The sequence below is a fragment of the Eubalaena glacialis genome, chromosome 17, assembly GCF_028564815.1.
Source record: "Eubalaena glacialis isolate mEubGla1 chromosome 17, mEubGla1.1.hap2.+ XY, whole genome shotgun sequence".
Lineage (NCBI taxonomy): Eukaryota > Metazoa > Chordata > Mammalia > Artiodactyla > Balaenidae > Eubalaena > Eubalaena glacialis.
Genome location: NC_083732.1, coordinates 57,618,746 through 57,646,571, shown reverse-complemented (window position 1 = coordinate 57,646,571; position 27,826 = coordinate 57,618,746). Strand labels below are relative to the sequence as shown.

Genomic DNA, 27,826 nt, shown 5'->3' with positions numbered 1-27,826 from the left:
TTTAAAATTGTATGCGTTTCGTGATTTCATGACGGCAATCACATTAAGGGCCATGTAAGCTAAACTCCTACATGTTTTCTGCTAATTTGGTTGAGTTAGGTCATTTTATATCGTGAATTGGAAAGGATATTACAGATTAGGGAATGTAGATACCAGCTTTTTCTTTCCTCCCAAAGGTCTAGCTCCACAGAACCACAATTAGCTTACTCTGAGCTCCTTGAGATGCTTAGAAAAATATCAGCTGACAAATTGAGGCTAAGGTAATAGATGAGGAAAGACACTAACTGAATTAAATGTAAGGATGAAGTGATTCAAATTAGTTTTGGTTTTTTTTTTTGGTTGTTAAAGGACATTTATGACAGCTCTACATTGCAGGAAGCGCTAGGGCGTGTTTAGGGTACAGGCTCCAGTGACACCCACTGGGTTCAAAATCCTGCCTCCACTACCTAAGATGTGTGATCACAGGCAAGTTGCTTAAATCTCTGAACCCCACTTCCTTGTTAGAAAGTAGGGATACCCCAGAGATGATTCACAGCCAGGTTAGGGCCCACAGGCCAGTATCTGTTCCAAGGAGTCTGTGCCTCTTTGTCTGAAGTGTTGAAACTATGACTCTTGGATACGGCTGCCGCCCCACCGCACAGGGCAGCTGTGGGAAGCAGGGAAGTAGTGTTAAGTCGTTTTGCATATGCTGTGCTCTCACCCTGTCAGCAGGTATTCTCCCCCTTCATGCGGGAAGGTCTGAAATTAGGTAGTTACAAAGCCCCGTGTCACCACCTCCTAACTACATCCAATCTTTCCCAGGTAGGCTAGAAGATGGTCATCACAGGAGAAGCAAGGCAATTAAAAAAAAAGAAAAAAATCAAAACTGAGGAGAGGCCTCTCTTCCTGCTCTTTTGAAGACTTCTCTCCCACACAGGGAGGTCCTGCAGGTATAGACAACACCCTGCTTCAACATATCTACTCCTCTGAAGAAGCCATCACCCACAGAGGAGGCAGGGCAGGAAAGGGTTTGATGTTCAGTTTCCTTTAATGACCCCTATTCTCCCTGAAGGGCAGGTGCAGGCAGCTAGGCGATGGCAAGAGATGGTCACCTGAAGATCTTGCCCTGATTGAAGGCTTTGCCCACATGCTGGAAGGCCCCACACCAGGAAGAGTATTCTCGAACCAGCATCTGGGTCTCCTCGCTGCTGGGATCCAGTTTCCGCCATGTGTACGACTCATAGCCCACCTGCCAATCTGGACTCAGCGGAAAGGCAAGCTCCTGGCCTCGGAAGACCCAGACTCCAGAAATGGAGCCGCTATTGTTGGTTCCAAAGAGAATGACACTGGCAAAGGCATTCTTCCTCAGTTTGTCCAGTCGCTGGAACACTGCAGTGATGAGGCTGCAGCTCATGAAGGTCTGGGTGAGCTCTTCAGGGAAGCGGTACTCAGAGTACCACAGGGACCAACCGTCTTTATCAACGTGCTCCCCAAAGTACGGCAGCGCCACGGAGAGTGTGTCCTCGTTGGAGTACTTGCGCTTAAATGCATCCATCGCAAAGGTACTCTTGGGCAGGGGAGCAAAGGCATCCTTGGCCTTCGGCTCAGCAGCCGCTGCCCGCTCACATTCACCCAGCTCCCCCTCAGGAGCAGGGGCAGCTGCCTTCTTCTCCTCCTCCCGCACGGCCTGGGGCTTCTGCTTCTCTTCTCGAGAAGCTTTCTCTTTCCGTGGGGTGTCCTTCTTAGGCTAGCTCTCTGCAAACTTTTTAGCATCACACTGGGCCATTTTCTCACAGAGTTTCACCTCCCCCAAGACAGCCCGGAACTGGGGCTGGTTAATGCAGGTGAGGAACCAGCAGTTTGTATTAGGGAAGGCCTGGCAGAAAGAAGGCTCCAGAACCTGTTTATAAAGCCACACCAGGGTGCAGACAACTGTGATGTCAGCCGGCATCACACGTTCACCCACCGGAAAAGTCCTTGTCTTCAAGTGAGCATCCAGCGGCCCCAGAATTCACCTCACCTCCTGCTTTGCATTCTCTGTGGCCTGCTTGCTGTGGTGCATGATGCCCAAGGTGGGGAACACCCAGGTACTGGCTGGGGGACTATGTCGCTATCAGCAAGGCTCACCCACTGCACCACCTGGGCTGCTGCTTCGGGAGTACTTCCCTGCAGCTCCTCGTTGCTCACAGGGTAGGCAATGGCATTGCTCTCGAACACACAGAATCCATCGTCACCCTCAAAGGCTGGAACCTTGCCAGCAGGAAATTTATGGAGAAATTCGGGGGTGTGTTTGGTTTGGCCAAAATGGAAGTGGGGTGGTGCGGAGAGCACGCGGACCTGAGCCCTGCTGCACTGAGTGGCAGTGAGGGCCTTGAAGGCCGTCAGTTTTCAGAATATGGGTACAGGGTCCCAGCCACCATGGTGATTCTGCAGAGAAAGGGCCAAATTAGTTTTAATTTTAGTTAAACAGAGGCAAAAAGATGCTTTTGAACTTGACAGTATCAAAGATTACTGAGGAATACTTTCATCAGAAAACTCCAGTTGCGGGTTTGCCTATACCCAGATACAGAGAGAGGCATCCTACAAAGATATCTCAGAATGCCCTCCCTGGTCACAGACGACTGAGACAGAAAACCATTTCCTCAACGTGTTGATGAAAATGAAGTTTAGTGAAGCTGAAGTAGAGGCATTGTTTTTTTTATCACTACTAAAACATAAATAAAATGTTAGGTATCTCCAGGAGTGATGAAACAACTACCATTAAAAAGAAAACCTGGTGGCGCAGTGGTTGAGAATCTGCCTGCTAATGCAGGGGACACGGGTTCGAGCCCTGGTCTGGGAAGATCCCACATGCCGCGGAGCAACTAGGCCTGTGAGCCACAACTACTGAGCCTGCGCGTCTGGAGCCTGTGCTCCGCAACAAGAGAGGCCGCGATAGTGAGAGGCCCGTGCACCGCGATGAAGAGTGGCCCCCGCTTGCCGCAACTAGAGAAAGCCCTCGCACAGAAACGAAGACCCAACACAGCCAAAAATTAATAAATAAAATTAAAAAAAAATAAATTAAAAAAAAAAAGAAAACCTGACTATTGTCTAATAACCAGTTGTAAAATTTAAAAATATCTAACTTTAGGTGATATTATGATTTTCCATTATCGAGGTGATATAGTTCAATGAATGACATAGTTTTCACTAAAAAAAAAAATAAACATTTTGTCCTATTGGGTATTCTTTAATCTGTTTCCACACAGCTGTAAAGCTGACCTTAAGGAACAAACCAACTCACATTTTAGTTTAAGTTAGATGCACAGTCTTTTTTACACGGCCAAGGATGCCCTGCATGATCTGGAATCCTGACATCTCCATCCTTGTCTCATGCTACTCTGCCCTCAACTTGCTGGCTTCTCTTTAATGCTTCAAAGCCTATTATTTTCTTCTTTTGTCACTACTTTTAAGCCTTTTCATATACTGTTGCCAGAACCTGAAAAGTCCCAGCCCCCTCTTCATATGACTGGCTCCCCTCTTCTGGATCCCAATGTAAATGTCAACCCTCTAGCCAGGTCATTCCTTTAGCTCATCTAAATCATGCTCTTCCTTCCCTCCATCCACTTTTCTCCATCACTGCACATTGTTAATGTCAGAGCATTCAAAACAGTTTATAAGTAACATGTCTATGTGTCTAATAACTTACATAGTATCTTTTATCTCAAATTTGATTATAAGTTCCATAAACTTTTTGGCACCGAATTTTATTTATCAATGTCTACCCACTGCCTGATAAACAAGAGGTGTGCAATGACAATTTGTTGAAGAAACTGATGAGCTTAAATGTCCCTTCCCATCTCCAAACCACTCCATTCACACACATTTATGGGTAATTGGCTAAATTCATGCCTTTAGAAGCAGTTCTAAAACTAGTAATCACATTCTGAATAATATAATGAAAGGTAATATAATTTATTTCTCCAAAGTTCATTAAGCCCAATTCATAAATGCTCTACTTTATTCTAATATTTAAGTGAGATAAACAAGTTTTAAGATACAATCTCAGTCAACAAAAAGCTTGTAATTTTCTTGGAGCAACACCTATACTTTATAGGTACTAGATAATCAGATAATTATTCGAGATAATTAAATCAGGTGCTGAAATAGTGAGAAAACTAGAAGTGATTGTCAAAGGATTTAAAAGAATTGAGATAGGATATTAACTTGGTGGAGCATAGGAGGAAAGAAGAGCCCCAGAAAGAATATTAACATGCCATGTAGCGAAAAAAGGGGCACAATCAGCCAGGGTTAGAGAATATCTATTGGGAAGCAGTTTATGTGGATTTGGGTTGATAATGTAGCCTCATGGAGGGACATTAATGCTATACGGAGTGTGTCAATGTGAGTTCTTAGTCAACAAGTTGTCATTGTTGATGTAAGAGAGAGAGATAATAAGATAAAACTGAGGTTCTAGAAGAATCATCTAGCAGGACATATTGGAGGACAAAATGTTCTTTGTAACAAGACAAATGAGATAATTGAAGCAATGCATAAACGATGGCAATGAATATGGAAAAAAATAGGAAACAAAATATATTGAAGGTTATCAGTAATTCCTTTCACCTGAAAAAAAGGAGGTTTTGTCATGTTGGAATAAAAGACTGAGAAATTTTAAGAGACTTACAAATTGAAGTTGTAATTTTCTTAATCATAAGAACAAACTTAAATAATAAGAAATAATTTTAAGTGAAAGTTGATTCAATTTGAATAACCAAATGGTACACTGACAACTTTTGACAAGCTTTCCTCACACATTGACTACTGAAGTTTTATCAGCTAGAATGAACTTCTAATCGATTGACATTCAAAATAAAATAAATGAGCAAGGAGTTTGGATTCAATTTTCCTTGACCCATAATGCTTCAGCTTTATCTTACAAAATGGGCTTAAAAATTTTGGCCCTGTGAATAATAGAAGCTTTCCTAGCTTGACATGATTCTCAGATGTCATCTCATACCTCTTTAATTTATACCAAATTCAAAAAGTCTTTGAGAAGCTAAGCACATAAGTCTTTTTAATGGAGATAAGCTAGGAGGGAACACAGTGTTCTTTTGAGAAATTAGAGCAGGACCCTTTGAACCTTTTTCCTCCTTCATCTTCCCTGGTTTTATAAGTTTTGATTCTATTTCAATCTTTCAGTAAGTAAAAGTTATTTGCATAAATCCATCTCCAAGAAAAATTGCTCTTGGGTCTTAGAAAAAAGTTTGTTGCATCATCTTAAAGCATCTTAAAAGTCACAGAGAAAAACAGAAGTCCAGAAAATGGTATTGACTCTGTTCAGCAAAATCTCTTTTACCATCTATGCATTACAGACATTTACAGGTCTGCTTTTCACAGTAGATCACAATATCAGCAAAGCATGTTGGTACACTCCTTTCAAAAATAATGTACTACTATTTTGTTAATAAAATGTATTGGCTTTCCCTCCTGTCATAAAGGTAATTCCAGTATTCTGAAGCACATTTGGAAAATACAGAAAAACATAGACAAGAAGAAAATTATCTGTGATCTCATCACCTAACTTAACCACTTAGTTTGACTCTATCTAAATTGGAATCACACTGCACATTTCTACTGTATAACTTGATTTTTCCACTTGATAATATATAATAAACATTTGCCTTGCTTTTAAATACACTTCTCAAACATTTTTAATGGCTGTCTACTGCTAGTTGAATCATATTTTATTTTACTAATCATCTATTGCTAGAAGCTTTGTGACTTTTTTATTATAAATAATATTGCAATTAACATCCTTGTGTAAAAAATTGTGTATTTCTCTTTCTTTAAGGTGAATTTCTAGGATTGAAATTGCAGAGTCAGAGGTATTTATATCTTATGGACTTTTAGTATATTTCCCAAATTGCCTTTCTATTATTTATAAAAATATAGTTTCAGGTTAACTTATTATCTATAGCCACTCATTTGTGACTATGTCACATGGCACTTAACTTTTCATTCACTTTGCAATTTTATCCTTTGAGCTGGTCATCAATGCAAATTATTTTCTGTTGGGGTCTTGTACACATTCTGGGATATGAATGCATGCTATGTTCAGTTTCCTGGTTGCCTCTATTGGGGACAGTCAGTGGGATCATGATACAATATGATATTGAAGAGGTAATCAAGGGTCAGATAGCTAGGAACTATGGGTTATATTTAAGAATTGGGCAGTCACTGTAGAATTTGGAGTGTGGGTGTATGTGTGTGTGCACATGCACACATGAGTTTATTAAAGGTCCCTTTTGTTTAGATGTGAAGGATTGGGCAAATAGCTTACTAACCAGTATGAAGCAGTATGCATCAGTTTGCAAAAGTACAACCATACATATTGTTAAAACACTGAGATAATTTCATTCTTGTTAGAAGTATTTGCTACCCTGTGTCCAAGTGTCTTCCTGCCATTTGAGTAGTCCTGACTCTATGCCAGAATCAAGCAACCGAAGAGTTAGTACCTGGTATAGCAGTGGGCTTCCAGAATGCTATTCCAGCACTATAGCCAGCATCTGCTCTTATCAGTTGATGTCTGTCTAGTAGAAACTGTAAATATTTTTTAGATAACCTTCCCAAGGGGATAATTTTTAAGAGAATTTTCACAGTAGTTAAGGAAAGAAGTAATAGTAACTTGTCCCACTTTGGCTAGGGTAAGGGTAGTCAAGAAAAAGGGAAATAGAAAAAGTTGATTTAGGAATTAAAATCAAAGAGATGAACTGAATGTGGAGGTTTAAGGTGGATACTTTGAAATGGTGGCCACAGAAGGCTTCTCTCAATTGTTGATATGTAAGCTAAGCTCTGAATGAGAAAGGAGCAAGGGGAAGAATATTTCTGGCAAAGGAAGAATAGTTATAAAGGCTGAGAGGAGGAAAGAGCTTGACACATTTGCAGACATGAAAGGAGAATAAGGCCACTGCAATCCAGGAAGTGGAGTGGAAAAGGTGGGAGAGTAGAAGAAAAGATTAGCATGGTAGGAGATAAGTACATTCTTATGGTGGCAAGAATGATTTTCCTCAGATAGGGAGGGAAGACACCTCTGCATGGCAGAAGGGTTGGTCCAGGTGCATATGGGTCAGTAGATTTGGTATCAGACATTGAACAAACCCTAACCTGATGTTATTTTTAATAATGTTATTAGAATTATAAATTATCAATTTTCCAGATACATAGCTTATCTTAATTTCTTAAACAATGTTTCTCAAAATATTCATGTAGGCAAGGCAAAGAAATGTACCCTGAATCACTATCAAGATATTATTTTAGTTATATATACAGTCAACTATAATGTATTGATATATGCATAATATGTAATGATTAATGGATCAGCCATTGTACATTTGTTCATTCAATAAATATATACTTACTGAATGCCTACTATGTGCAAGGTATTATGTTGGGTCCTTGTATTATGGTAATAAAAAATATCAGGCACAAATTCTTTGGGAAAACTTCACAGCTCTCTTTCCTTGGGTTCTTTCTGACAACAAAGACTGCTTGCTTGTTGGTAATTTACTTTGAGAAAAGATCCTAGGAAACTAGAATACGATAACAGAGAGGAGAGAAACAGGAAGGAGAGAAAGGCAATTCAAGGATCCATTATTAATCTAGTTATCACTGTGGGCCCTCGGAGGAATGTGTTGAAGCACATCAGAATTGTCTACCCTGGATATGGAAGTGGGGAATGTTAGCCACTGGTTCCCATCTCCCAATGGTCAAAGGTTGCCCAGAGGAGTGTTGACCCCCTTGCACCTCCAGGTACACCGTATAGAACATTGGGCACCTTCAGTTCCCCATGGTGAGAAACCAAATAGCCCAGGATGGAAAGTAAGGGATGTGCAGCACAAGGTGTTGTAGGGTACACCAGCATGCAGCTGGTTTCAACGGCAATAGCTGGTGGGGGGGGCATGGAAGGTGGGCCAAGGGGATGTGCGAGAGCCTTCATGGTCCATTGCTTATACTGCTTAGGTACACTCATTACAGACCCTTAAAATATGTAGTTGGCTGCACTCTACAAAAACTGTTAGAGGGTGTAATGTTGGGCTGGCCAAAAAGTTCGTTCGGGTTTTTCGTGCGATATTACAGAAAAACCCAAATGAACTTTTTGGCCAATCCAATAGTTTTCTAGGGCTACTGTGACAAAATACCACAAACTGGGTGGCTTAAAAAAAAATAGAAATGTATTCTCTCATAATTCTGGAGCTAGGAGTCTGAAATTAAGGTGTTGACAGGGCCATGCTCTCTTTGAAGCCTCTAGTGGGGATCCTTCCTCATCTCTTCTAGCTTCTGGTCAGCCCAGGTTCCTTGGTCCATGGCAGCATAACTCCAATCTCTGCCTCATCTTTATATCCCATCTTGTCTCTGTTTCTGTGTCTTCGTACAGCATTCCCCATTCTGTGTGTCTCTGTCTCTGTGTCCAAATTTCCCTCTTCTTATAAAGACACCGTTCCTATTGGATCAAGGAACCACACAACCCCAGCATGACCTCTTCTTAACTGATTACATCTGCAACCATTCTATTTCCAAATAAGGTTACATGAAAGAAAAAATATCAGTTAAGGATACATTACAACAACTACAGTGTGAAGAACCAAAGTCCTAACTAATAAGCTGGTGGTGAGAAGTGAAAGAAATTCACACCTCTGAGAAATACTGGGCAGGTGGAATAGAGATAGGAGATTCAAAAGAGGAGGGTGCTTTAGAGTAAGGAGAAAAACTGAATTCTGCTTTAAACACACCAAGATAGAGGTGTTGAGGGTATTCAATCACAGACCTACTATGTGCCCATTGTTTAAGTTGTCTAACACGCATCATACCATTTTCCATAATTTTCTCAGTTGAAACTCTTATACACACTTTGTAAATGAAGTCTCACAGAGTTAGAACTTTGTCCAGAGTGTAACGGTATTAATGTCTATGATATTCTTTGAAGTGAGGCAAGTAAATAATTTTCAACATGCTTTCTTTTCCTATTCCTCTTTCTCTTCCTTCTTACTGTGAAGTATCAGTATCTTACTGTGAAGTATCAGTATCTTACTGTGAAGTATCAGTATCAGTATCTTACTGCCGTATCAGTAAACAAAGGATGTTGCAGCCATCAAGGCACCACATTACAGCCTCCCCAACTCAGGATGAAACTGGATGCCTGCCATCTAGCAGTCAACCGCTACAGCCACCTCTGAAGAGACTCAGGATGAGAAAGCACAGGATACTGGCCCCCTAAAGCTGAGATGCATATCAAAGGAATGATGTCAGCGAGCCCAGACTCTTGCATCTTCCCATACATAGAAAAGCATTAAATTCCTTAACTTGAGATATCTGGTTTTCTTTAATTAACAGTAATCTTTTGATGTTCCGACTACCTGGTCTTTGTTGCAAAAACTCCTGTATATCTTGGCTCCCCACCTTGCCTCTTTGGAGCAGTCCCTCAAAGCTATCTGAGAGCTTGTCTCCCAGGCTTGAAGTCCTCAGAAAGTCCACCAAATAAAACATAATTCTCAACTTTTAGGTTGTGTGTTTTTCTCAGTCAACATTTCCATCTCCCTCTTCCTCCTTCTATTAATACATCTTTGTCTTGAATTAAGCTTTCACTGTAGGTAGAAAATGTGTGCTGCCCATAGTGATGCTTCATAAATGTTTTGGGAAAAAAGGTCCTTACAAATTATTCCTCCTAAACTCTGAAATTTGATTTTGAAATCACTTCCCAAGTAAAACCTGTGAACATTGTTATTGCATATTTAAAAATTTTTCTACCTGCAAGTTTTAAAATATGAAATTTACTTCAATAAAACCCTAATGATTTAATTTCAGACTCTAAAAGTTACATTTCATCCTACCTGTTTTAAGCAAAAATAACTGAAGCCAAATATGCTTTGCTTTGTCATAGTCCCACATTTACAAATTTTAATTAAGCATAATTAAAATCAGCCTCTTCTGTCTTATTTTATATTCCCATCCCATATGCTATGTGTTCCTTGTTCCTATTAAAAAGATGGAGTTTTAATAAAAATCAACTTTTATTCTTTTCTCATATGCTATGATTTTATAGCTTTTAAATCCATTATTATTAGGTTCAGGAGCTGGTGATTATTAATTCTCCATACTTTTCTCCCAGTAATGATTAAGGTAAGATAAAGGAAATGATAATTCCTAACCTTGTCTAGCCTTGAAAAATAAGGATCAGAATAATATTGGTGAGACTTTCACTGGAATGACTGGATTTGAGCAAAAAGTGGGTTACTTCTTCCATAAATTCAGAAAGGAGGATGAATTTGTGTCAGGTGTCCCACCAGAAATCCCCAGAGATTGCCTAAGTACTCAGAGGCCCATTCCAGTCTAGAAAACCTTCTCCTAAATGAGCCCCAAACTGAGCTAGCCTCTAAGAAAATTGGAAAAATCAAAGTAAATAGCTTTAATTTATTGTTTTTTTTTTTTCTTGTTGTTCATCGGCTCTACATTTTAGTGTAATTAAGAGTGAGGGTCTCAATCTTTGAATTGCACAGAATGGGTTACTGGAATGTCTCAATGCTGACCTCTGACCCTCTGTGACCCTGGAGGAGTCTAGCTCCTCCTTTCCAGCTGAGGTTTCCAGCTGAGGTTACTTCTGCTACAAATAACTTTCTCTGTTTACCCCCAGTGAGCCACACAAATATCACAGTTTTCTATGTATGCCATGATACCAGAAGTCTGGGAAGCACTGGTTTAAATTACCATATAGTAATGAGGGAAAATGCCAGCTCTAGATAGATCAGCTATAAGATCAACTCAGTATATTCTCATTTAAAATAACATCATTGGGCTTCCCTGGTGGCGCAGTGGTTGAGAGTCTGCCTGCCAATGCAGGGGACATGGGTTCGAGCCCTGGTCTGGGAAGATCCCACATTGCCACGGAGCAGCTAGGCCCGTGAGCCACAATTACTGAGCCTGCGCGTCTGGAGCCTGTGCTCCGCAACAAGAGAGGCCGCGATAGCGAGAGGCCCGCGCACAGCGATGAAGAGTGGCCCCTGCTCACCGCAACTACAGAAAGCCCTCGCACAGAAACGAAGACCTAACACAGCCAAAAATAAACATAAAAATAAATAAATTAATTAAAAAATAAATAAATAAATAACATTATTTATATCAGTAGTTCTTAAACTTTGCTTCATATTGGATTCAACTGGAGAGCTTTCAAAAATCTTGATGCCCAGACTATAGCTCAAACTAACTACAACAGAATTTCTGAGAGTGCAGCCTGGATGAGAGACAGTGGTTTATGTGATTCCTAGTAATAGGGAACAAATATGGGATTCTCTGAAACAGTCCTGATTTCAACTATTCTTTTACAGGAAAGCAAGTTATTAAATGTGTATCTAAATGTGCGAGTTATGTGCATCTAAATAAGATTCAATTTTTATAGGTTAATACTATTTTTCACATCAAGTGATTCACAAAACACAGGAGTAAAACTAGCTCTGACTTATCTGCCAAAGTAACAGCCAATCCACCAGAGTGGTAGATACAAAAACCTTATGTCATCACTTCAGTTTGATGAGTTTTTATTTTCGGTATGTGGCAACTAGAAACATTTTAAAGTTATTTTTTCTTTGTTAATTAATTAGTTTATTCATACAACCTATGAATTTTGCTGTTAATCAGGAAGGAAAAAGAAGGCATGGATTTGGATGAAGGGAATCACATGAGCTCTCACTGTGAGTACTTTGTGTTTTGCTTTGGGAGAGTGTGTGTATGGCAAGGAGCCTGGAGGATGACAGATTTAATTAAAAGAATTGGTATTTTTTTTCTTAGATTGTGAACAGCCAAACAGTATACATTGTAAAGAAAAAGAAAAAACAAACAAACAAAAAAACAACTGAATAATTATCTGGGAAGACTAAATTGTGGGATACAAATTTGAAGAACTGAATCCTGAAACTCTGAATTTTCTTTAGTATAAACTGTTTTGCTAAGGTATTCAGCTCTTTTCACTTAACTAGTATAATCACACTGAAGAATCTGTGCCTGTTATTTCAGTCACAGAAGACATTTTGTTTTAACCAAGTACTTTTAACTGTTTAATCAATTGGTTTTAGTGGGTATGTAAACCTACTGAATTTATGTATACAATAGAATTTTATGTTAGTTTTCCTAGTGACTTTGGGGTAAGGGTTCATTGTTTTTCATTAGTTTCTCAGAGAATTATCTGACCCCAAAGTATTAGGCATCAAATTTTAATGGTCCAAAATTTATCATATAAATTACTATTTAAATCTTAAGTCCTCAAGGGATGATTTTGTCTGCATTTGTCTTTTATTTCCAAATTTAGTAATATTTAAAATTAATGTAATGCACTCAGGAAACAAAAATAATAAAAGTTAGCTTTGGTCCTTCTTTGGCTTGATTTTGGTAGAGAAATGTTGAGGGTCAGTAAACATGCACTCTAGTGATAGAGTGATTAGCAAGTTCCCAGAACCTCCTTTTGTGACTTTCTCCAAAAGGGAGATATAGCTGCAGATGCCACATCCTAAGAAAAGGAAAAAAATAGCCATGAACCCACTGAAGAAAAGCAATAATGTTACAGGGAAGAATCAAATCTGACTACGTGTTGGATCTGTTTCTTTTACTTTAACCTTTGCTTCCTGTTGCTTTTGTTCACTAAAAGGATATTGTCTATACATAATGACCTGCCTTGAGGAACCCTGCCCCTCTGCCTGAATGTTAAACCAAAGTGCCTTTGTTCAGGGAAACATCCAGACCCTGTCCGCCTGTGGATGGCTGCAAGAAAGAAGAAATTAGCACATCCCCTCCCTGAGGCTGGCCATTCCAGGGGATATTTGTAAAACTTAGGGCCTCATTACTTTACTTCCTCATCTCCTCCCCCTCTCTGTGCTATAAAAGAAACTGGCATCCAAACCCCGATAAGATGGTTATTTTGAGACTTTAGTCTGCCGTCTTCTCGGTCTGCTGGCTTTCCGAATAAAGTTGTATTCCTTGCCTCAGCACTTCGTCTCCGATTTATTGGCCTGTGGTGCTGTGAGCAGAGCAAGCTTGGCCTCGGTAACGATAAGAAGGGTGTTGGAGGGCATTATGCTAAGTGAAGTAACTCAGAGAAAAATACTGTATGATATCACTTATATGTGGAAACTAAAAAAACACTACAAACTAGTGAATATAACATAAAAGCAGCAGACTCACAGATATAGAGAACAAACTAGCGGTTACCAGTGGAAAGAGCAGGGAGGTACAAACTATTGGGTGTAAGATAGGCTACAAGGATGTATTGTACAACACAGGGAATATAGCAAATATTTTGGAATAACTGCAAAAGGAAAGTAACCTTTAAACATTGTATAAAAAATTTAAAAACAAAAACAAAAAGATAAAATATTAAAAAAAAGAAGGGTGTCAGAGACAGGATGATGAAAACCCAAAAACATGAGCAACGAATTCCCAAGCCATCCATTTCCGTTCTTTTGACTGTTTTTATTCTTTTTTGTTGGTTACAGCTGTGTTCTTTTGACAGATGAGCAATTACATAGGGTTAATTTTAATTTAACCTGTGAATAATGGTGATTAAGAGATCTATAACCCAGACATGCTAATTAAGCACCCTTTGTATGAGTTCTAAGAGTGAAGAAGAGCCTTGGGTACCCATCCATTAGACATGTTTGTGAGCCCTCGGCTTCATCCAGCAATGACGACATTTCATTGGGTTTTATTGTCTAGTATCAATTTTATACCATGTCCCTGCCCATGAAAGGCTTTTCAGAAACATCAGTGGTGTTGGAGAAAAATATCTGAACGCACTGACTTCTTGTTCTTTTTGAGGGAAAGAGAGAGGCTATGTGCACGAAAAGTAAGACGGACTCCCTGCAATACACGTCACAGCTCATTTATTTAAAGATTTATCTTTCATCATTGTCAGAGACCCTGAGGACCAGAGAGCATCACTGTCTATGTCTCATGATCATTGTGTATTCTTCCAAGTGTTTAGAAGAAGACTAGTCACAGTGAAACTTAAAGCAAGAGTAGGAAATAATTTTGTCTTAACGTGTCTGGAATGGATTCTTTTTGGTTTAAAAAAGAGATTTCTGTACAGAGCTGAGCTACATAGATCACAAATTATGGTTATGTTTAGAGGTTTCTAATGTTTTATAATTTTTATTATTCTTTATGTTAACACCCCCCCAACCCCCCCCACCAACACACACACACAAACACACAGCAACTTGTGCAGAACTTGTATAAGGAGTGAGTAATCAACACTTGTTATTGACTTGCTAGGTATGTATGTATGTATGTGTGTATGTATTTTAATTACAATTTTTTTCCTTGTGATGAGAAGTTTTAAGATCTACTCTCTTAGCAATTTCCAAATATACAATTCTAGGTATTTTAGGTACTTAAGTTGACAAAATACCCATTTGCAAACACTTCAAGGATATGACCCCCAAATCACCAATTGATGTTGGATTATTTATTTTTTTCATAAAAAGTCATCTGCCAATGGGGGTAGGCAAACTAAATTCATTCTTTGAATTTTTGTTTACGTTCTTGGATATTTCTTATCTTTTTCTTCAAATTTTCTTTTGAATCCTGTCTTGGCAGTGTATTTTAAATGTCCAAGAGCTCTTTTTGTTTTTATTTTCCTTTTTCTTAGTATCCTGTTCTTACTTTAGGGTGCAGGATCTTCTTGAATATCTCTGAGAGTACAAATTTTGTCTCTTAAGGTTAGATATTTCCTCCTGGTTAAGAAAAAATTTATTTATTTATTTATTTATTTATTTATTTAACCTATATTTCTTTTTTATTCTGAAGGCTTTCTTGAACTATTTGGTGAGGCCTGGTAATTTATTTATCTTTAGGAAAGGAGTTGAGGATACTGATTCAGATCTTTGCATATATGGGCAGTTTATCACTTGTCAATCAACTTTCTTTAGGGTTAGCAGGCAAGATCCAACCATTATGGGGTAAGCCTCACAAACACCAGAAAGTCTGAGTGGGGCTGACTCTGGGATGTCAGTAGCAAACTAGATTCCTTCATTCTCCCCAATTTTTCTAGTTTATTAACAAAAATTAAAAACTACTGATATTTTGCCTGGGAGAGGGAGATAATCTATGCTCACTGTGATCTTCACGATAAGAGAAATTATCTGAAATTTATAAAAAGCAGAAGAGATTGTTAAGTATTCTTTTAGTGCACTCCTGGGATTTATATTTTATTGTCTGTGCTATTTTACAATTCTTGGGCGCAGAGGTTAATCTTTAGATTTTTGTTCAGTAGAGATACAAATAATTTCTGTCTAGTAGAACAGATAATCCTAGAGATTATAGTTTGTGTTCTGGATGGATATTAACCAGCTGTGTATCTAACCTAGCACACCTACCCTACCATAATTTCTATTAAATTGCCTCCCTATAACTTTGTTAGTTCCCTCATTAATTGAGCTTAACATATTTGGCATGTGTTCATTTTGTAATTATATGAGAGTCATGTTCTTACCTTTTGGAATATTACATTGAATCAGTGTTAAAACCTAATCAGATGACCAGGAACAAGTCCATGATCTGATAAAATAAGATTTACTGATTTGCAGCCAGGGAGTGCACTCCAGAGGAATTCTGCTGGCCCAGAGGGAGGAGGGAAGTGTCTTTTGTAAGGTCTGTTTTTTCACTGAAGGACTCTGAGGAGGAACTAAGGGGCGTAGTAGTCAGTTCAGAATTGGTTGCTCTTCCTGAAGCAGGTTTAGAAGAAATGGGATTAACTAGGCACTGGGTCTGTCCTAAGGTGAAGAAGACTTAGCAATTCAATATCCCCAGTAATAAATGAAAATTGCCAAATGGGTCCGGAGTATCATTGGTAAGAAAGCAGTAGTCAGTCAAAGAGGGAGTTGTGATAGCATTTTACAACGGCTCTGTGATCTTGAGTGAAACAATGTTTTCTGTTAACTTTGAAGCTGGCTTTCTGTTTGCTTTCAGAGGCTGAAGAATGGCAAAGTGCTCCTTTCCTTTTCAGTTTGAGCTGACTTTCCCTCTTTCAGTCCTGGGTAGGATTTTACTCTTTCCTGACATGAGAAGGTGGGAGATAGAAGGTGAGGTGGACCTTTAACACCATATCACCTTCGCTTCACCTTTCTTTTAAATCCTATTATTTTTCTCTCTGGTCATCTATGCAACATTCCATTTCTGAGTCTAGAGCAGGGGTCAGCAAACTTTTTCTGTAAAAGGCCAAACAGGAAATATTTCAGATTTTGAAGGCCAGATGGTCTTAGTCACAACTACGTACCTCTGCCATTATAACGTGAAAGCATCCAAAGAAAATCCATAAATGAATAGATGTAGCTGTGTTCGAATACAAAATTTGTTTATAAAACCAGACAGTGGACTAGATTTGGTCCATGGGCCATAGTTGCCAATCCTGATCGAAAGTCTCAAGTGATCAGCTCCTTTTTCTACCAGTGTCCCCGTAACATCTTTTCTAAGCTGTGGCTTCCTTTGCTGATTCATCCTTCAACACTGTCATTTGATTTTGATGTTCCAGAGCTTTGTTGGAAGATTCACTAATAGCCCATCTTACTTTCACCTCACCATTACTTTTCAATCACTTTTATCGTCTTTTTTAGCGAGGTCTCTTATGAGATGGGAGGTAAGTTCTTGCGCTCAATTTATTACCTTGAACTGGAGACAGTATAAAAACTTTTTCATAAAGGTGACTCAAAATAAAATACTTGCATTGTCCATTAGGGTTTGCCTAGAATGATTAGTTTATCATTATCGGCATTTCTTAAGGTTCCAAATTTGCATATTGCTGGACTATAGAATAATGCGGGCATAATTTTCCATCTAAAAGAGCTTAATAACAGAAAAGCTGGGAGCAGCTTTAAGAAACAGGTTTAAGAGAGTAAATATATCAAGTCATAACATTAATGAGTACTAATGTACATTTAATCAATACTGGCAAATGTTAAAGTGAGGCAATACTGCAAAAAAGATCTGATTCTAATAAACTAGTTAATTATGTACACAGAAATACTTTAAAATCGAATATTTCTGTTTGGATCTCAATTATCGCCCCTCTTTTTCTCTCGGTTCTTTTATGAAGATACAGATACAAAATGCCAACTAGAGATTAATGTACAGATTTTGTAAATAATGGTTTATTAATTTTCTAAAGTACAGAGCTTTCTGAAAAATCTAGATCAGAGAGCATGTCTGGAATCTGAGGCCAAAGTAGGGACATGCTACTGCTTATTGCAAATCTACCCTTTGACCTCCATCTGTGGGAAGAGCTGAATTTTCAAAGCAGATGCCAAATATATTTACCCAGCCAGATGCATGGACTGTTCCAAGCTTCCTCAGAAACCCAGTCACTATCAGACTAAGGTATATAAGAGAACATATTGGGCGCCTAGGTTTGCCTCCAGGAGAAATGGAGAGGAAGCCTTGGCTCATCGTAACCATGCAAGAGAGAGTGAAAGAGTTCTTACTTTTGAGACACAGTAATGTTACCTACTTCTAAAAGGACCAAATGGATATTAATCCATTACCAGACAGATTAGTTGTTCTTTCAACCTTGCAGGAAATATGGGGTGGAAAGAGAAACAAGGATTCTCTTCTATATTCTCCCCATTGTGGAAAGAAATGAAGATCTCTTTGCTTATGGTAAAAGAAAGCAGAGCTAAGAAGAAAAGGGCTCCCTCATCCTCCCAAAACTCATAAAAGAAAATGAATTATACTAGTATACAAATGCAACTGACACTCTACTAAATATTACTTAACCTATAATACAGTCAGGTCAAATTCTTCTTTTTTTACCTTAAAACATTTGGAAGATGTCATGAAAGAAAGGAAACTTGGGGATTATAAGTAAATAACTAAATACCTAATGGAGTGAAATCAGTCATAAACTAGTTTATAATACAGTGTGCATATATTAATGGTATGACTTTTAAAAGCTCATTTTTTTTGAACTAGCAAATCGCAGTCTAAAGTCACATATGCAGAACCATTAAAGTATCTTCAATAGCATTTTGACAGATAGTAATTAGGTGTGGACTCCAGCAGCCTGCAGCTGAGGCTATGTCACATGGTGAAGGTTGCTTACGTACCACAGCATGACTCACAGAAGGTAAAAAGTAAAATGAATCATCTTGGCTCCTTGTCCTTATTTTGAAAAAAAAAACAACTGGAACAAGCTCCCACTTCCACTTGAGATAAAATTGAAAGTGAAGCACCCAAAGTCCTGTGATAAAAGCAGTATTTCAAAGGGGTTTAGCTTTGTGGCTGTAGCTAAGATCGAATCCAAAATTACACAGTCTTTATCAAGAGCCAATCATCCACTTAATTGAACTTTTTTCCATTGAATCAGTTCTGCGTCATACAGCAACCTTATTATACACACAATATATACATTCATCAAGTTACTATTTTAGGTATAAAAGCAAGCAAAGGGCGAAATAATTGAACTCTGTTTATCTAACGTGTAATTGCTGATGTGGAGTAAGAACCAAGTATGCCATTCCTTTCCGCTGCCAACTAAAGAATGTCGCTTGCCATCTGGCTCTACAAGGATTAGGTCACTAGCCACTGCAGTTGCTGACCTCCAACATCCCCTGAAAGGAGTTTAGGGTGAAGATCAAGAATGAGGCACTGCGCTCTCAGAAAAACTGGGAGAACAGGCCTTCAGATAGTTAGGTATTTTCAGGAGAAAATTTTATGAACCCAATTTCCTGCATCTTCTCATACCTAGAAAAGCACTAAAATCATTAATGCAGACATCTACTTCTCAAGTCGCATATATGCTGACAACCCCCCCTTACCTCTGGAGCGGTAGCAATGTCTCAGAGCTATCTGAGAGCCTGACTCCTGGGCTCTAGTCCTCGGTAAATCCCCAAGTAAAACTGAAACTCACAGCTCTCACACTGTGCGTTTTTATTTCACTCAACAGTACAAGCCATTCGCTTCATTCATCCTTTCTTAAATGTAATTTACCCTATTTGTCCACAGCTAGTTGACACTGAGTTACTATCCAACATGCATAACTCCCCTTCCCCACCATCACCATCATACTCAACTTAGATGTTATCAAGAGGAAATAATAATTCATTGGATTAGAAAAAAGTGTTGCAGATAATTTTTTAAATTAACAGCAAAACCATAACACTCATACAAGTACAAAATGAACATGGAGCAAAGATTATAACATTAATTAACGAGGGGATGAGCAAAGGCCTTAAAAACTGTTTCAAAGGAGAAGCCAAAGAGAAGACACATATACAGACAATAAAGCAATGCTGAATTGGTGTGTTAATAGATGTAAAACTGGCTTCTTTTTCAGGGGTTGGGGGAATCAATACACATTCACTGGAAAAAATGCATTTGCATATCTATAGACAGGAATAATTTGCATCAATATCAGTTTTCTACAACTTACAGAGCTATAAAATAGCTTTAAAAAAGTGAAATGCACAAAATACTCTAGATTCAGATATTGTAGAAAACTGTGTTACATAGTGGTTATCATTCCATAAAACATGCAATCTTTTTCTGTTTCTATTTCCTGACAGGAACAAGACTAAATTTAGATTTCACTTCAACAAAACCACTAAACAGAACATTACGTACGTAGGATTATACACATTTCACCTTATTCTGTTTTGTGCATATGGAAGATATACCCAAAGTTAGTCAGGGTAAGATAACTTGCTTTGTAAATAATACTGATGAAGCAGAAGTCTTCTACTAGTCATTGACTTCTTTGTTATTATTTCTTATACATTCAGTCATCAAGATCTGCCCTGTTGATTCTCCTTTTGTAAGTTCTCTTATACCTCACCATTGTTTTTCATTTTCATGGCTACCACCTTAGCCCAACTATTCAGTCAATAAATCACTGACCAGTTGGGTTATGATACCAATGTGTCTTGCTTCCTTGAATCTCTTTTTACTGTGGTGGACACTATACTGCTAGATTGGAAATACCATCTTCACAGGACTCTCCAATCCAAAATCTTTTAAGACTTTTTAGCCTTACATTCAAAGGCAACTTGGTTAATAGAAAAGCGACTATAAACCTGATTTATGGTGAGGAAAATGCAGATAGGTCAACAGGTATATGAAATGGAAACTCTTTTCAAAAGAGCTTTAGAGGCTACTATATCCAACTTTTAAAATTCTTCTTTAAGGGATAGAAATGACTTTTAAAAGAGATTTCAAGGTTCAATGAAATGCAAAATTCTTTGTCTTTACTGTGACAGTATGCTATAGCTTCAGAGTGATTCAGAAGACCTTAGTTGAAGCTTTGGTCCATTAACTCTTAGCTGTGTGACACTGGTCAAGGTGTTTAGCTACTCTGAGCTATATTTCTTCTTTCGTAAAATGGAGATAGAAATGATAACAACCCTACTTACCTCCAGGGTTATTGCAAGAATGACTGGAAATTGTGAATACTGAAAGAATTACTAACTGATAAAATATTGTTCAAATACTAATAGTACTAAAATCAATAGTGCTAAGTTTTGCCTCTTCCACATAATTTATTCTTCACTATACAGATTTTGCAATTACCAGTGATAGAAACTGATAATAATAAGCTAGAAAGTACACTGCCTAAGTTGAAGGCCCTTCTGCCATTTTCTTCTAAGAAATATACGCAGTTGTCTTTTTTTCCAAGAATGAAAGTTACATCAGTGTCTAGGGTTCCCAAGCATAGTGTATCAGTAGATAAATAGTTTGATGTGAATGTTTTCATCAGTTTCTTACTCACAATTTTACTAAGTTACACTAGATTTTGATACTTGAATTTCATTTACAAGAATATTCAAACAGAAAGAACTTAGAAATAGTTGGAAAATTTTATATAGAATATAACAAGAGAGATTTTTTAAAAATTCATTAACTTAGGTACTAACTTAGAAATACAAGTATGCATTGTGTCAAAACAAACCACAACAAATGACTATGCAAAATGCAATGACTTATCTTCAACTACATATCTTATTTAATCTAAGTGAAAAAAAAGTATTACCAAAAAGTTGAAGAAGGCAATTAATATCTTATTAAATATCTACTATGTGTCAGGTACAGTCTTGAAAAGCCCTGTGTTGGGTTAAACTCTGTGGAGATGCTTTACTGAGTTAATAAAAATTATGAATGAGCACATTATTAATTGGGTTTATGTGGAAGTCTCACAAAGCATACTTTTACACAAGAATTTGAGTGCAAGTAGTTTATTTTGGAAATGATTCCAGGAAGCACTCTGAACCAGTATGGAAGTGAGACAAGGCAGGGAGGACAGGCAATAGAGAGTGCTTTATTAGGCAGGTTTCCTCTGTGAGCAGCATAGAAAAAGGCCAGTTTACAACGCTGTTGTAATGAGACTGTAGGAAACATGCCTTAGAGTTTTTCCTTTAAGAGGTAAGAGGAAGCCGGAATATTCATTCACCAACTTCTGTTCCTCATTGGTTAAAGATTTCTACTGTGGCGTTAATCCTTCAGAACCTGCAGAAGTGCTAAGCATGCTTGAGGCCAGAGAATACGCTTAGGCAGAAAGACACAGGAAGTCACTGGCCTGAAGCGAACCACCTGTAGAAGTAGACCACGGGGACATGGATGGGACATCTATAGCATCTATACATTAAAACAATGAAACTTGTCAATATGCGAATCATTGCGGGGACACCAAAGAAACAAAAAGACTAATGGATTTCATGAGTTGAATCTCTTTTTCAAGTACAGACCATGTTTCAGGTATTGAGCTAGGTACCAGGAGGACAATAAATAATAAAACACAACCTGTGCACTTAGGGGTCTTATATCAGCATGAGGAAATATACACAGGTCAAGATAAAAGGTGTAGATTTAAAGAGTTTCAGAAATTAAGAGTAGATGCAGTCCTGATTGAGGGCCTCCTAAACAAGCAAATGTAAGTGAAATTAATATTGAAGTATTTAGATAGGAAGAAAAATGAAAAAAGATATTTCAGACAAGAAGAATGGTCTGAGCAGAGAGAGATCCTGCAGTGAGGTTTTAAAGGTGAATTAGTTGCAGGATTGAAGAGAAAGGACAGGAGACAAGAGACCTATTGTGTGTAATCTGTTGTTGATATGTTGAAAGCCTGGACTAAGATTGTGGCAACAGAATACAGCAAAAGTGTGGCAATTACTGTCTAATGGCTCACTTTCCACCCAGTTCAATCCTCTACAAGAATGCCTTTCAAAACTGAAGAGGCTGGACACCTTGAAATCACATTTCAGGCTTCCTTCCAGCTGGAGTGCCACATGTGATCTGGATAAATATAAAGGAGGACACAAATATGGCTGAAATTAAAGCTTACATCCCTGAAAAGTTATTCTTAAGTTCATGTCCACACCCACCTGCCTTGTGTCAACAACTTCCCTGGCCTTTTAGCTAGATTGACTTATCCCCTGATTTGTTTTTCATAAAGATGAACTTGGGAATTCTAGATGAATATTTTAGCTCCAAATCTCTCTAGATATTGCTCATACTCTATGCTTGTGGCGTATTTCTTTTTTTTAGTTTTTATTTATTTTTTAAGAATTTTTATTTATTTTTTATTTTTGGCTGCATTGGGTCTTCATTGCTGCGCGCGGGCTTTCTCCAGTTGTGGCGAGCACGGGCTACTCTTCGTTGTGGTGCGCAGGCTTCTCATTGCAGTGGCTTCTCTTGTTGCGGAGCATGGGCTCTAGGTGCACGGGGCTTCAGTAGTTGTTGCACACAGGCTCAGTAGTTGTGGCTCGCGGGCTTAGCTGCTCCGCAGCAGGTGGGATCTTCCTGGACCAGGGCTCGAACCCGTGTCCCCTGCATTGGCAGGCGGATTCTTAACCACCACGCCACCAGGGAAGTCCAATGCTTGTAGCCTATTTCTTGAAAACAGGAAATTTTATGACCAAGCTTCCATCTTATCCTGCAGTCTAGGTCCCTGTTCAGAGTGAAGTTCTTCTAGAAATAATGATTTGTTACAGAAGTTTTCCATGGGGTTGAATTTCAGGTCCTAAATTGCATAACTGGATCCTTGTTCCCCTCTACCCTTCTACTAAGAATTTTGCTGGGTGTCTACCAGTGATCCTCTTTGATAATACTTCACTGCCTAATAATATCGCTGTTTTTTGCATAATGCCAATATATTATGATGCTACAGCTATTTTTGAATATTCTTCTATCATAGTAGATACTGTTGATGTCTCACTTTGATTGCCAGATAAAATATAGGCTACCAAGTAAATCTGAATTTTAGATTCAATTTCCATGAGCTATTTTTTTTTATCATATCCAACAGGTCAGAGCTTTAAAACATCTCTTTTAGTTCACATGTAGGAACAGAGATTCATGCAGGGATGCACTTATTAATTTCATTTATTCATTCAAACATTTACTGAATGTCTGCTATATACCAGACACTGTGCACTGGGATTCCAATGGTTAGCAAAACCATAAAGTATCCCTCCTTGAATGAGGTTACATTATAGTCAGGGAACAAAGATAAATTGAGGTGTCAGGTCAAAAACACCAGCATATACTTGGCCCTCAAGAAATGTCAATATCTTTCCTGTCCTGATCTCTTTCTACTCCTGTGCCATTTTAGGACTTCCATTTCTGATCTCCCTTCCTCTGATACCTTAAGCTCTCTTCTTAGCGTCCATCAGTAACTTGGCTCTCACTTATGACCCTAGATCTTGCATCGAAGTCTTTGTAGCTATTTCTGATAAAAGAAACTAGTCTTATCAAACTTACTTTTCTTCACCAGTTCTCACATTCTGCCTTGTAATACATATTTTTTAACACATCAGCAAATGTGGTGAGAAAATTTTTCAGTAACTCACTGAATTGATAGTTTTGGGAAAGTAAAAATTTGTTCCATTGTTGAAAGATTGAGATAGATACTGCTCTCCTAAAATGCACTTCAAGCCTAATTGTACAGAAGTTATTCTTGTATGTCAAATTTTGAGTGGTTGTTTTCTCCCTCCTTTGCTTTTCTGTATTATAATTTTTCCACAGGGGGAAAAAAACAGTAGCAAAATTCATTTCATTTAAATGAGGTGGGGTGGTAGGGAGTGAGGACTGAGTATGATCTTCATCAAAAAAAGAACTAAATTTCACTTCAGTTTGGCATGGTTTAAGTCCCAATACTAGGCCTTTATAGCAATAAATATGGCAGCTGGACAGATATAGAACCTGAAGAAGCATGTGATATATTTATAAAAATATATAGGACCAATCCATTTCTGTTTAAGAGGACTGAAGCCTTCGAGTGCTCATTTTAGATCTCTGTGATATATATGTTCAATAAAACATATAATTTTATTGTAGGGAATGGCTAGAATTATTCTCTGGATTCACTACCATAAGTTCATAGACTCAGGAGATTTTTTTTCTGTAGAAATAAAATGATATGATTTGAAGCTTGAATAAGATCCCACTGGGAGGCAAGATGAGCAGAAATGAGAAAAGTACTGGGGGCAGTAGATCAGAAGATACTCTTTTAAATGTCCCAAGGGACAAAAAACAGCTAGAGGAGATATCTTAGCCAAGGAAGCACAGGTGAAGGGTGGCATGCGCTTTAGTAACTATCACAAAGACACCAAAACTCATGACAATACTTGCCAATATTAAGTGATAATAAGGTCTTACAGGTTAGATTTAAACCTGGCCACAGAATCGCATAGTATGGTGGTTTTCTGCCCCAGGCTTCCTCCCAGCTGTTCTGATTCCAACAGTCCGGAATGAGACCAGTGTATCAATACCTACAAAAATCTCTACACAGAACTCTAAAATGTTGCCATGTTTGGGAAATACTAACATAATAAAACCCTAACGTCTGAGTGGGGATGAATAAATTTAAAACATATGGAAAGGAGAAACTGCCACTTGCTGCAACTATCACCATTCCATATTTTACCATTTAGTGCACATTTTGTATTTGTTAATGAGTTGTAGACACAAAGGAACAAAACAGTGGGGATTTCACTTTAGGCTTATTAATAAGTACAGTGTCACAAAATGTGCCATTCTATGTTGTCCTTGAAAAACAATATGTATGTAACAGCTCTCTCTATCCAGCCTATTTCAAACAAGTAAACTTTGTGTACTTGTGTGTGTAAGTGCACATATGCATATGTATGTAAACATTTCTGCTTTGGCAAGTGTGAGGTTTGTTTTGATAGACAAATCTGAGCTTGAGGAAATATACCTAAAACAATTCTGACCTGAAAATATGCTGATTTTTTTTCTTCTACTTCATCAAAACTAATTCAAACAGTAAGAAGGTACAGACAAGACTCTGCTGAATTGTAGATTATACTTTCTTATCCACTAGTTCCCACATGTGCTGAAGACAAGTATTTCGGATGGTCATGGATTTGAAAAAGGGGTAAATGGAAAATCAGAGGTCTAATATGGATGTTTTATTTGTTCTTCTCTTTTTTCCTTGTCCCTAGATCCTGCATAGGCAACACATCTTTATGCACTGATGTCAATCCAGTTAATTATTTCTCTGAGCTGAGGGTGTCTTCATGTGCTCCAGTGGGAATATGAAGGACATTTTTCGCAAAAATTAGGTCAAATTCTGTGTGTATCAGGGCAAGATGGGAAGGGGAGACTAGGGAGACTGATACGAGTCACAGCAAAGGTTACTGATTTTTGTTTTTATATACTGTTGGTATTCCTTTGAAGTAATGCATTGCATTTTCCTCAGACCCTTATATCAGTTTTTAGACTAGAATATATATTATTGTTGATGACTACGTTCTATCTGGTGGTCATCTTTTTAATTACTCTGAACTGCATTTGATTACAATTTGCTTCAGGTATTATGGAGTCATCTTATCATATTAGATCTCTTCTTTGTCTCTTCACTTTCTGTTTGTATCAAAGTCAGAACTATTCTGCTCTGGAAGCACCTCATCAGATTGTTTGCTATGTTTACTCTGTAAGTTTAGTTACTGATGTTCTGGAACATTTCTCTTGTTAGGTTGTTCCAAATTTATAGGTCACCATTATAGAAAATCTCAAATGTCACATGAGGAAGCTTCCCATAAGATGCTACTGTTCCTCTCTAATTCCCATCATTGCTGATATCTATCACATATTAAGGTTTCTTTAGACAACTGCCATTCTGTGCAATATACTCACTTAAAATTTTGCTGATGGACCTAAGACATACCACCGTGATCATGTGTGAAAATTATAGTAACTATGAAACTATTAGATTTAACTTTGTGCTCTTCCATGATAGTTTCTATATTACTCTTCAGTAATCTTTTTCAATTCTCGGAATTTTGCCTTAGATATTTATTCTCTTCAGTACATTTTATTCCATCTGGACTTCATGTTAGACTTTGCTATGATAGCACAAATATATTTAATATTTAGAATATTTCTAACAGAAATAAACATACTAGGGCCTACTGGGATCAAGGGGTAGTTTAGCTCGCAAATAATAGTGAGAAATTATTATGTATTTCTACTTTAGAGTCCATGTTCTCTCATTAACGCCCAGAATGTGATATTCATGGGATAACAAGATCTTTCCTACACTGAGCTTTGCTTCAGGTAACCTTTAAAGACAGCAACTTAGCATTTTAGAAATAGTATGTGGTCGGGTAAAAAACACAGCTTGGTTCCAAGCCCTACTATTTTCTCTCTGTGATCTTGATCTACACTTCAATTTGGTCTCTATTCTCGTATCCATAAAATAGCGGAAACAATGCCTACCTTGTAGGTATGTTCTGTGGATTAAAATAGTGTCAGGCGCATTAAATGGACTCAAGTGATGACGGCCAATGCAGCATGAGATCTTTAATTCTGGACATTTTACTTTCTTGGGTTCTTCTATGCTTGATTCCTTTGGCTTGTTATTTTAAAACATTGCTAACATTTTCATCGGAGAAATCTCCTCTTGCTGTGCCCTTTCCTTTCTCCTTGACAACAAGTGATCCAGCTCTTCAAAACATTTTAAGATATTTTCATAAATAATTTTTCTAAGCAAATTATTTTATCTGAGTTACTTTATGACTTAGAGGTATTTTCCTTGAATGTCGACGTATTTTAAAAGAAACCATCATTTAGTTTGTGAGCCTTTGAAGTGCAATATTAATACTGAACCATGGTAAAGTGGTCTATTTCAAAAGCCCAGTAGAGTTTTGAAGGTAATAAAATATCTTTAATTTTTCTTGCTATCTGGATTGTGAATAATGTCCTGAAATTATAAGGATAATGTCTTTCAAATATATAGGTTCAAATGACCCAGGACCACCTGCATATGTTAAATTAGATGTAAATTTTATTCACTGTTTATTTATCTGTTTATTATAATAACTGGCCTAGCACATTACAGGTGATAAGTACATCATAAATAATTTCTGACTGACCTATTTGCATATAAATTATTGAATGAGTGGACAGCTTAGCTATAGATTCATGTTAGTAGTGTAACTAAATCATTTTCATAGTGCTTAGATTATTGGTTTACTTGAGCCACTTCCAGCTCTGGAAAAACATTTTGAAATATAACTAAACAACACAGGAGAAATTTAGCCAAAGATAATTACTCATAGGGGTGTGACGAGACACTCTGACTGCTCATGTTGGTCTCTGGGTGGTAACTTTCCTTATGGTTCCAGCTACAAATGGGTCCCAGAGCACCAGGACAATGGAATACCCCCGGCAGTGAAATGGGCAAAAGCCAGTCTGTGTGTTCACCTGGTACAAACTACAAGAGGGCAGTGTGTTCCTGTCTGAGGGTTAACTAAGACTGTCCTTTCCATGTATAGAACTCTCTTTACCACATACACCATGAAATAAGGCTTAAAGCATTTGT

At 37.9% G+C, this 27,826-nt stretch overlaps 1 protein-coding gene and 1 pseudogene across 1 annotated transcript in view; both read right to left on the bottom strand.

Annotated features, from left to right (window-relative positions):
• OXR1 (oxidation resistance 1) overlaps positions 1-18,835 on the bottom strand; it is a 633,889-nt gene extending 615,054 nt beyond the window's left edge. The window contains exon 1 of the mRNA XM_061171297.1: positions 18,810-18,835. The gene's annotated coding sequence lies outside the window, so the exon portion shown is untranslated. The remainder of the gene's footprint in view (positions 1-18,809) is intronic.
• On the bottom strand, positions 1,020-2,399 carry LOC133077101 (elongation factor 1-gamma-like; annotated as a pseudogene).
• Positions 18,836-27,826: the final 8,991 nt, after the last annotated feature.